Source organism: Colobus angolensis, unplaced genomic scaffold (assembly GCF_000951035.1).
Source record: "Colobus angolensis palliatus isolate OR3802 unplaced genomic scaffold, Cang.pa_1.0 Scaffold19, whole genome shotgun sequence".
NCBI lineage: Eukaryota > Metazoa > Chordata > Mammalia > Primates > Cercopithecidae > Colobus > Colobus angolensis.
Window position 1 is genome coordinate 11,633,984 of NW_012115043.1, and position 10,740 is coordinate 11,644,723.

At 41.2% G+C, this 10,740-nt stretch overlaps 1 long non-coding RNA gene across 1 annotated transcript; it reads right to left on the minus strand.

The window, feature by feature from the left end:
• Window positions 1-3,611: 3,611 nt before the first annotated feature.
• On the minus strand, window positions 3,612-9,505 carry LOC105510601. The gene is made up of 2 exons (XR_001001586.1): window positions 9,371-9,505; window positions 3,612-3,899 (listed from the first exon to the last, which is right to left on the minus strand). It is a non-coding gene; the product is annotated as an uncharacterized LOC105510601 (long non-coding RNA).
• Window positions 9,506-10,740: the final 1,235 nt, after the last annotated feature.

The following is a 10,740-nucleotide window of genomic DNA, read 5'->3' on the forward strand; positions in this document are numbered from 1 at the left end:
GGATGGGATAAAATCATCTCAGCATGCAGTAACTCTGCCAAGCGTGGTTGTGCAAATAGGTCCTTAGTAGGCACTTTTGCTATTGAACATGAAGTTATCACCTCCAATTTTGGGTAATTATTTTCATTCCTGTCCGTTTGTCCATTATTATCCTTGGGGGGCTAACATGTTCTAGTCTCTAAGGAGAAATGGGCAACAGGTCAAAGGGACAAATGATAAAACTAGAAGGCAATGTCAGGCTGGGCACAGTGGCTCACCCAGCATTTTGGGAGGCCGAGGAGGGCAGATCGCCTGAGGTCAGGAGTTCGAGACCAGCCTGGCCAACATGGTGAAACCCCCGCCTCTACTCACAATAGAAAAATTAGCCAGGCATGGTGGTAAGTGCCTGTAATTCCAGCTACTTAGGAGGCTGAGGGAGGATAATCACTTGAACCTGGGAGGTGGAGGTTGCAACTGCATTCCAGCCTGGGTGACAAGAGCGAAATGCTGTCTGAAAAAAAAAAAAAAGAAGGGCAATGTCCTCCAAGATGAAGAACATCAGATGGATTAGGAGACTTATTGTTTCATAATAAGGGAAACACATTCAGAACACCCCATACTAAGGTACTGATGTGATCAGTAAAACTATGATCTGTAAAAGCGATGTTTTGGACCTATGGTTTCTTTTCAGGCTACTGCAAATGCTACACGAAGTTTCCTTTGGGTGGTGCAACCAGCTCTATAAAACTCTACCACCTGTGGTTTAGGATGCAGCTGAGGAGCACCAGGGCGGCTGGATCTTCCAGGGTAGAGATTTATGCATACGAAAGTTTTTGTTTGTTTTTTGTTTTTGTTTGTTTGTTTGTTTCCCCTGAGTAAAGCCTCAGGGGAGATAACCCTTGCAGAATATTTCAGAATTCAACCAGATTGTCGTACAGATGGGGAAACCTAAAGTTCAGAGAGTTTAAGTGATTAATGTAAAGCCACACAGCATATTCATTCAGTGAGACTAGGATGTCTACATTTTCTTTCCAGCTAATGAGTTGTGGGTGAGGAGAGGAGGTGGGAGGGAGAATCAGAAGAAGCTAGAGACTGTGTGGAAAGCTCAGTAAGGCTAGGGTTTCAAGTCTGCTCCTGTATTTTCCACTCTGATGTTAGGCAGGTTTCTTCATTTTGCTGAGCTTCAGAATCTCAGCTGTGAAATGGGGATGACATAAACTTCCTAACGTTTTGGTAAAGACTTGATGAAATGATGGGCTTATGTGCAAACACCTTGACCTCTTCAAGGTGAGAACTTTCCTTTACTCACTATCTGCAAAGTAGGACTTCATTTTGTTGGGCTTCAAACCATCTATTTCAAACTTCGAGCTCTCCAGGCTCCGGTATTAAGTTTTCTGGATGGGTAGATCAAATTCCACTGCCCTCCATCTGCCGGCCCCAACCTCCCCAGTGACTCTTTGTGTACCAAGATGTCCACAGTTCTCCCCAGCATCCTGTTTCTGTGATCATACCCTGTACCCATCTCTCCTTTGTCACCTCTCAGAATCTTGCCCATCCTAGCTGGAGCTCCACCTAACTATTAGAAGCCTTTACAAGTATTTGGAGAGTGTGACAGGCTTTAAAGTGCTTTCACAGACACTCTCTCCTTTGATCCTCACAACAGCTCTGTGGGGGAGTCAGGGCAGCTGTTATCATCCAAATTTTACCACTAAAGAAGCTGAAGCCATAGGGGCTAAATGACTTGCCCAAGGCCACAAGCTGGAAAACCCCAGGCTTTGAGGTCAGAAAGTCCTATGTTCAAATCTCAGCTTTGCCACTTGCTAGCACTGCGGCCTCAGGTAAGTTTTAGAGCTTTCCTGAGCCTCAGTTCCTCCATCTATAAAATGGAGATATTTGTTGTGTATCTGCAAGGTTGCATATTCTGAATGAGCAGTACGTTGTAGACAGCAAGTACTCAGCAAGCCAGACCAGAATCCAGTGCATCTTGCCATTTCTCTACACTATTCCTCAACACCACTCCAACTATTATATTAGTAAGGAAGGGCTTCCATTTCTGAACTTAGGGAGCATTCGTTGTCTTTATCAGGAGTCCTTGATTTCATGCCTCAGGAACTAACTCTGGCTGACAAACAGCAAATAGGATTTTGCCAAGACACTGTTAAGATCACAAAAGAGAAGAGCTGAAAAATCACTTTTTGGAAAGGAACTACGGCAGCCCCAGGAATCCCAGCAGCTCCTTGGGGGCGGCCATTGGGTGACGGTGCCAACTGTCTCCCTTAACCTTGTCTGTCTCTTTCCACTCAAGATCCAAGTTTACAGAACATCTGATTGAGCTAGCCTGGGCCAGGTGCCCACCATGTGGGCAGATGGGCGGGGGTGGTTGGCAGCCCACTGGAATGATATGGAGTGGAGGAAAGGCAGTTCTACAATGTAGAAATGCTCTCCAATAAATGGAGTTCATTACTTAGTGCTCACGTAACTCTGTAGTGGCTGTTTGTATTTGCTTGTGCTTCTGTCTTAGCATATCCTGGAAGGTCAGGGTGAGAGCAAGGGAAGGACACCTCTGTCTTATGCTTAGATTTAATATGGAAGCCCAGAGACAAACCCACTGCCTTGCCCATAATTGGTGCTCAATAAATATCAGATGATTTTATTACAGCCTTCAGTCTTTCCAGTACAAATTCAGCTAGAGCTTTCCTGACTTATCCCAGCTTCTAAACCTCAGCACTCTTACCTACATGCAGCCACCAATAAAGCAATCAATCAACAACAATTCACCTAATTAGCTTGCTCACATGAACCAATAAGTTCCTCAGGCCTGGCTGTTTCCCATCCCAACCACTGTGTGGGGTGCCAGGTGTCTTGTCAAAGGACTTGATTAATAAGTCGTTATAATTGAAGCTGAATACAATTAATTGCATAATTTTGAACTCTTCAAGTTTAATTCCATGAAAATTACATCACAGAATTGGGGCATGATAAAGTATTTCTAACCAAAGGAATAGAGAGAACTTGCATAACCACTGGTTCATATTTGTGACATGTTATGCACATGCCAGGCATGGACGCTTTCCATTGTTGTTAACAAAAACTCATGTAGCTCAAATACTTAAATGAATTCTCAAATATGTGGTTCACAATTGAAAAAAACCTGGACGTTATCCTAGTCAGTCCCAACATTTTGATAATGTTAATGATGTCCTTAAATCTGTCCTGGTTTTGTTTTTTGTCTGTAAGCACAGATCACAGATCTGCTCCTATCTTGGGGTTTGTTTGGGTTGGTTTGATTTGGTCATATTTTCTCTCTCTTTGCAGTTCCCTTACATTTGTTGTTTCAAATGGTTACTAACTTGCTGGAGGACAGGGTGGAAAATAGCTGATGAATAAAAATATTGCTGTCTGCCTTTGACAAAACTTTTACCCAATTGAGCCAACAAGATTTTCATGAAGAAAATCTGAGAAATTAATTAATTAACTGTAACTGAATTTCACCTCTTTAACCTTAACTCGTGAGCAAACCTGAGCTAAATAAACATCTGACCATTCAATCTCTTTCACTTAAGGTTAACTTGAGTTTATTATTCAGGCTACTGCCCTTGTGTATTAGGCATCGCATAAATTACGCATACTAATTACCCTGGATGGGGCACCACTTTAATGAATTCTTTTAATTAAACTGCAACACAGTGGTTTTGCACAGGATGGTCTATATTTCATCCTTAAACTATGTTAACCTTCATCTTTGTCTGGGCGGCTCACACGTCCAACTGGAGAAGGTCTGAGTTTAATTCATCTAAGTATATACATTCCACAACCCCCACTCCTTGACTATCATAGGAAAATTTGAAAGATGTTTCTCTTCTGCTTTGAGGTTAAGAAATTAGATGCCTCTGTGAAAAGTTATGATTCTGCTGGGGATACTGAGATGGAAAAGAAAAAGACAAAGCAAAGAAAAACTGAAATGACAGAATCAACCAGCACAGCCCTGCAGTCTTTAACGTAGAAATAATAAAAGGAATTAACAATGTTCTTATTAACATGTAAACTAAGCAAAGAGCATCCTTCACTTTGCAATCTGTATGTTCCTGAGTTTAAAGCAAATAATCCTTACCATGAGTCCAGTTTTCAAGGATACAATCAGTTCTCTATTATCTGGAACACTTAGTGGATACCGCAGTAGAGAAGATTGAAACCAGTGCATATTTTAGCCATGAGTATACATCTTCTCTTGTCTTTTTTACTAAGCTCCTGCTTCTAGGTAGGAAAATTGACTGCCTTGAGTTTTACCTCCCAGATAAAACTTTATCTGATTGGGGGTTGTGGGGAGAGGAAACAGTTGAGGTACTATCTAGATCCCAGGAACCTTCACTCCCTTGGGTAGTTCAGCTGGGAGAGCAGAGGCCCCAGTTCAAGTCAATATGTTAATTGAGCACCTATTGTAGTTTTAGCCCTGTGTCTGAGACAGAATATCATGATGATTGAGAATTGTTCTATTTGTGTTATTTTTTAAAGAAAAAGAAATACATTTGTGTATTTATATTTGTACTTACATAGATGAATTCAGGAAGGTGCACAAAAAACTCTTGAGAGGGTTTGCTTCTGAGAAATATTAAAGGTCTTTGTTGGGAGGGAAAAACACTTATTCTATATCTTTCTCCTTATCCTCTTCCCTCTTTTTTTTTTTTTTTTTTTACCATGAGCATGTAATCCTTTGTTATTTAAAACTTTGAAACAATAAAAATAACTAGGGAGTTAATAGTTCAGTCAGGGAAAAAAGCATATACTATGTAATATATTAATAGCAAGTGCTGTGAAACGTGAACACACAAACTCTTCTGCAGACATAGAGGTGGGATCATCTAATAGTGTCTGATGGAGTCAGGGAAGACTCCTCAGAGGAGGTGGCATGTAAATTGGGTTTTGAAGCATGAGTGTGAGAGTTTTTCAGGTTAAGACTCAGCCATTGAGTAATGGGAAGAGGAAGATAGCATAAGATGATTCCACTCACCTAAGATTGTTCTCTCTTAGAAATCCTGTTAGTAGATATGCTACTCTAGGGCTTTCCTGGTGACATGTAGAAATAGCATTTGAATGGTACAAAAATGTTAGAAAGAATGAATAAGAACTACTGTATCATAGTACAATAGGGTGACTATAGTCAATAATAATGTAACTTTACATTTTTAAATAACTTAAAGATTGTAACTGGATTGTTTGCAACTCAGTGGATAAATGCTTGAGGGGATGGATACCCCATTCTCCATGATGTACTGATCTACTTATTTTACATTGCATGCCTGTATCAACACATCTCATGTACCCCATAAATAGATATACCTACTATGGACCCACAAATATCAAAAATAAAATAAATAAAACTAGCATTTGAATCATTCTGATTTCTGATAAGAAAGTGATTGGGAATGACACATTGTATATAATCTCAAAAATTTTGTTCACTCTGGAAAATAATTGGACATGCCTGAAATCCAAACTTCAGAGTTTTTCCAAAAGTTCCTGAAAAATTTTCACCAAGCCCTAACTTAACCTAAAATGTGTACAAAAGCAACTAACCTGGAGGTAGGATATAACTGATCTTCATTTTGCTGAGAAAGATAAAGAAAATATGGCGTTTTTAAAATCAGCAAAGCCTAGCTATTAAAACCTTTCATTACATTTGGAAATGGTATCCCCGTCTTCACCTCGTAGCCACAATAGAGGAAGAATAGGGAAAGTAAAGAATAGGGAAAGTAAAATGGTGGTCTCAAGTTCCATATTTTGCCATTGATGGAGTTCTTTGAGGCACCAAATTTCCTTATGATGAGACTATTAAGGATCCCCTGATATAAACTGGGTGGTTCCAAGTCAGGCAAAGGAACCCAGCTTCCCAAGTACAGAGCAACAAGTCCTAGAAAGAGGAATTTGGTAGAACTTGGCTTGGCTCTCCCTGCCTCTTAGAGACCCGATGCTCATATGCAACAACCAGGGGAAGAGGCAAGGTGATTTATCTCATCTCTACCTGATGCTGGTATGATCAATACCTTTCAGTTATTTACTGAGCCAGGGCTGTGTGCCAGATGCAGAAAATACAAAGATGGATGTTGCATGGTTCCTGCTCTCCAATAGCTCACAGAGAAAAAAGAATCACAGACAATCCACTGTAATACAGAGGAATGAATGTATTTCTCTATTCAAAGCCAAACACAGAACTGGGAACCAGGACTCTTCCCCATGAAACTGGGAAGATTTCTCAGCCTGAAGACTCTTGAGTACAGTGCAAATATACCTTTAAAATGGAATCTACTCAAAGACTTAACTGACGTTTTCATTATTTCAGATGAAAGAAGCAGAAGAAAGGCCGATATGCATAGGTAGAATATAATGTAAAGGCAAAGTTCTACAATGGATAGATGGCTAAACCCAAAGAAAAATGTTTCTCTCCCCCGACACTCAGAAAATTCAGGAAGCTCCACAGTTTGTTAAATAATCTATGACAAAAACTAGGCTCCAGGGTGAATTTTTTGTGATGACAACAGCGGCTCCTGAGACAGACAACTCAGGTCCCCTTCGGATGTGCTGTATGACATTGGATAAGTCATGTAGCGTCTCTGATTCTCAGCTTCCTCATCTGTAAAACTTGAACAATAATAGGACCTACATCACAGGGTTGTTGATGGGGATTACATGAGATAGTGGATGTAAGGTGCATAGCAAAGTGATAGGCCTCAAGTGAGTAATCAGTAAGTGTTAACTGTCATAATACTTAGTATGAGTAAGGCAACTATATCCTAGAATGCTAAACAAGAGCATTTCTAAACATGAGAGTTTTATGGCCAAACCACCAGAAATGACTGTAGGAGTCTTCTCCATTTACATGGGCATGTGAAACTGCAAAAACTACACACACACACACACACACACCCCACACACACATACACACACACCACACACACACACACACTCTCTTATTTCGGTTTAGAAACCAAATTACGGCCGGGCGTGGTGGCTCAAGCCTGTAATCCCAGCACTTTGGGAGGCCGAGACGGGCGGATCACGAGGTCAGGAGATCGAGACCATCCTGGCTAACACGGTGAAACCCCGTCTCTACTAAAAGTACGAAAAACTAGCCGGGCGAGGTGGCGGGCGCCTGTAGTCCCAGCTACTCGGGAGGCTGAGGCAGGAGAATGGCGTAAACCCGGGAGGCGGAGCTTGCAGTGAGCTGAGATCTGGCCACTGCACTCCAGCCTGGGCGACAGAGCGAGACTCCGTCTCGACAAAAAAAAAAAAAAAAAGAAAGAAACCAAATTACTATTACTGAGGACCAATGTGAAAGACCTGGGATGAATCCTTAAACAACCAAATGCTACTTTTCTTGACTTACTTAAAAGCAGAGAGTGTCAGTCCTTTCTGGCCCTTTCCTCAGAAATGACGTGTATTTCACACAGAAGGTGAGTGCATGCTTGTGTTCAGGTGCGCCCGTGAGTAGAGGGTATATCTCAAATAGCAAGAGCACCAGCACTGGAGAAAAAGTCCCAGGAAGGCCCTGTGGAGGCAGCCACCTGGGGCTGTCCACTCCCCTGGAGTGGCTCCAGCACTCTGCGCCAGTGCACTCTGCTTTGATCCTTTTGTGTTCCCAGGGCTTCCCAGGTGGCGTTTCTGCCCCAGGCTTTCTACACACAGAGTGTCTTCAGGCTGTCCTCTGCAGGAACATACGCTGTGACTTACCATCTGGCCTTTATGCAGCTCTCCAGTGGCCATGGTATGAAAACCTGCCTGTTTGGCAGCTACAAGTGCCCGCAGTCTCTTTGGTCTCTTTCTTGGTCTGAGTGTTTTTCAACATCAATGGATGTAATTAAGAAGAACTCAATCAAGCATATGGACTTAGGAGTCCATTATGACCAGGAAGGGAGCTCTACCTTGGAAAAGGAACTGCTTGGGGCGGGCCCAGCCTTGGGCTCCAGGGCAAATGGAGTGCCTGTGGCAGTGGGCCTGGGACACTCATTTACAGCTAAACACAGTGGCCATTGCACAGGCTCAAGGCTCAGCTCTAGATGGAAGCTTGGAGCATTGTCACGCTCACTGACAGCCAGAGCCTGGCTGAGGGGAGCACAGGCAGCTTGCTGATGAGTGTGTGTGAGTGTGTGTGTGTGTGTGTGTCTTGGCTCTACGCAATGGGCAGAACACCAGAACTGCTCAAATCCAGGTGTCAGCATTATTTATGTTGTTGCTCTTTGAACAGAGAAAGAATTACCAGTTGCTGCATGGCAGTTATTTCCAGAAGGTATGGAAGGAGATGCCAAAATCCATCTCCAGAGAGTTGAAACTAAAAGATGAAATTTGAATGTATAAATCACTGAATATACATTCAATAGAATTCTAGGCAGCTAAAGAAAAGGCTGGGGAAATTCTTTACATACTGATATGGAAAGAACCCTAAAATGGGTTAAATGAAATAAATAAATAAATAAATAAACAAACCTCTTCTACTGTTTGCATAATAAGGTTGATAAGTTTGGGGGTGAGATGGTTATGTTTGCACTGGCTCATATATGGATAAGAGTGTCTGGAAGGATATACGAATAGCTAATAACGGTGGTTATCTATGTTGGGAGGAGAGGAAGAATATGAGCAGATGGGGAATTGCATGGGAATTTTTACTGTATACTTTTATGTATAGTCATGCATCGCTTAATGACAAAGATACCTTCTGAGAAAGGAGTTGTAGGGTATTTGGCTGTGCAAACATCATAGAGTGAACTTACACAAACGTAGATGGCATAGCCTACTACACACCTGGGCTATACAGTATAGCCTACTGCTCTTAGGCTACAAACCTCTATAGCGTGTTACCTCTATAGCCGCTACCGGTCCATGGCCTCTTAGGAACTGGGCTGCGCAACAGGAGGTACTTGGACAGGGCACTTACCATGAATGAAGCTTGTAAGAGTGGAAGTTGTGGCCAGGCGCAGTGGCTCACGCCTGTAATCCCAGCACTTTGGGAGGTCAAGGTGGGCAGACTACGAAGTCAAGAGATCAAGACCATCCTGGCCAACATGGTGAAACCCTGTCTCTACTAAAAATTCAAAAATTAGCTGGGCGTGGTGGTGCGTGCCTATAGTCCCAGCTGACTGAGGCTGGAGAATCACTTGAACCTGGGAGATGGAGGTTTCAGTGAGCTGAGATCATGCCATTGCACTCCAGCCTGGCAACAGAGAGAAACTCTGTCTCAAGAGTGGAAGTTGTTCTGGGTGAGTCAATGAGTGGATAGCTGGTGAACGTGAAGGCCTAGGACATTACTGTACACTACTGTAGACTCTATAAACACTGTACACTTAGGCTACACTACATTTACTAAAAATATTTTTTCAATCATAAATTGATTTTAGCCTACTAAAGGTTTTTACTTTATAAGCTTTACCCCAACTACTCAGGAGGCTGAGGCAGAAGGATCACCTGAGTCCAAAGGAAGATCACTTGAATCCAGGAGTTCGAGTCCAACCTGCACAACATGGCAAGACCCATCTCTAAAACACAAAACAAAACAAACCACTCAATTGTTTTAAACTTTCTGACTCTTTTGTAACAACATTTAGCTTAAAACACAAACACTTTGTATAGCTGTACAAAGTGTTTTCTTTTTTTATATCCTTGTTCTATAAGCTTGTTTACTATGTTTAAAAATTTCTTGATTTTTACTTTGTAAACTTTTTTAGGAAAGACAAAGACACAAACATACACATTAGACTAGGCCTGCACCAGTTCAGGGTCATCAATATCACTGTCTTCCACCTCTACATCTTGTCACACTAGAAGGTCTTCAGGGACAATAACACACATGGAGATGTCCTCTCCTGTTATAACAATGCCTTCTTCTGGAACACATCCAAAAGGACCTGCCTGAGCTGTTTTACAGTTAAACTTTTTAATATACAAGTAGAAGGAGTGTATTCTAAAGTGACAATGGAAACTATAGTAAATATATAAACCAGTATCATAGTCATTTATTAGCACTATAAGGTACTATGTGTTGTTCATAATTGTGTGCGCTATATGTTTATTCAATTGGCAGTATAGTCAGTGTGTTTACACAAGTGTTGCTACAAACACATGAGTAATGCATTGTGCTATGAGGTTATGATGGCTACAGCATCACTAGGCAAAGGGAATTTGTCAGCTCCATTATAATCTCATGGGACCACTGTCTTACACATGATCCAACATTGACAAAAAAGATGGTTATGCTGTGCATGACTATAATTTAACCTAATTTTAAAATGTATTGCCCCTTTTAAAATTAAATAGATGTTAATGTGTTTAAAAGTTTTCAAGGTGACATTGTAAAATATTGACAAGCCAGTGGAGATTGCATACTAGTAGATTTAGAAATACATTTTTATTAGTTTCTGCACACATCTCTCCACATGATTAAAGCCATTTGATTGCTAATAATATTCTCCATAACTTATTATCATATGATAGAATAACTCACACATTGCATTTTCACATTGAGCCTTTTTATATTAGGAAACTAAATATGAGTTGCATTAATTAATGAATTCCAGGTTTGAAAGTAGTTATGTGCTAATAACTGGAAGGCAGCATTAAGCCTTTGTCCTTTTTTCTTTGAATCAACTAACATTTATTGAACAAGTGTCCTGTGCTGTTGATAATTTGCTCTAGAATCCAGTTTTCACTGTGTGAAACTCTGTATGTGTAGGATAATGCATGGTATATCCAGACAGCAATAAGTTTGGTTCAGAA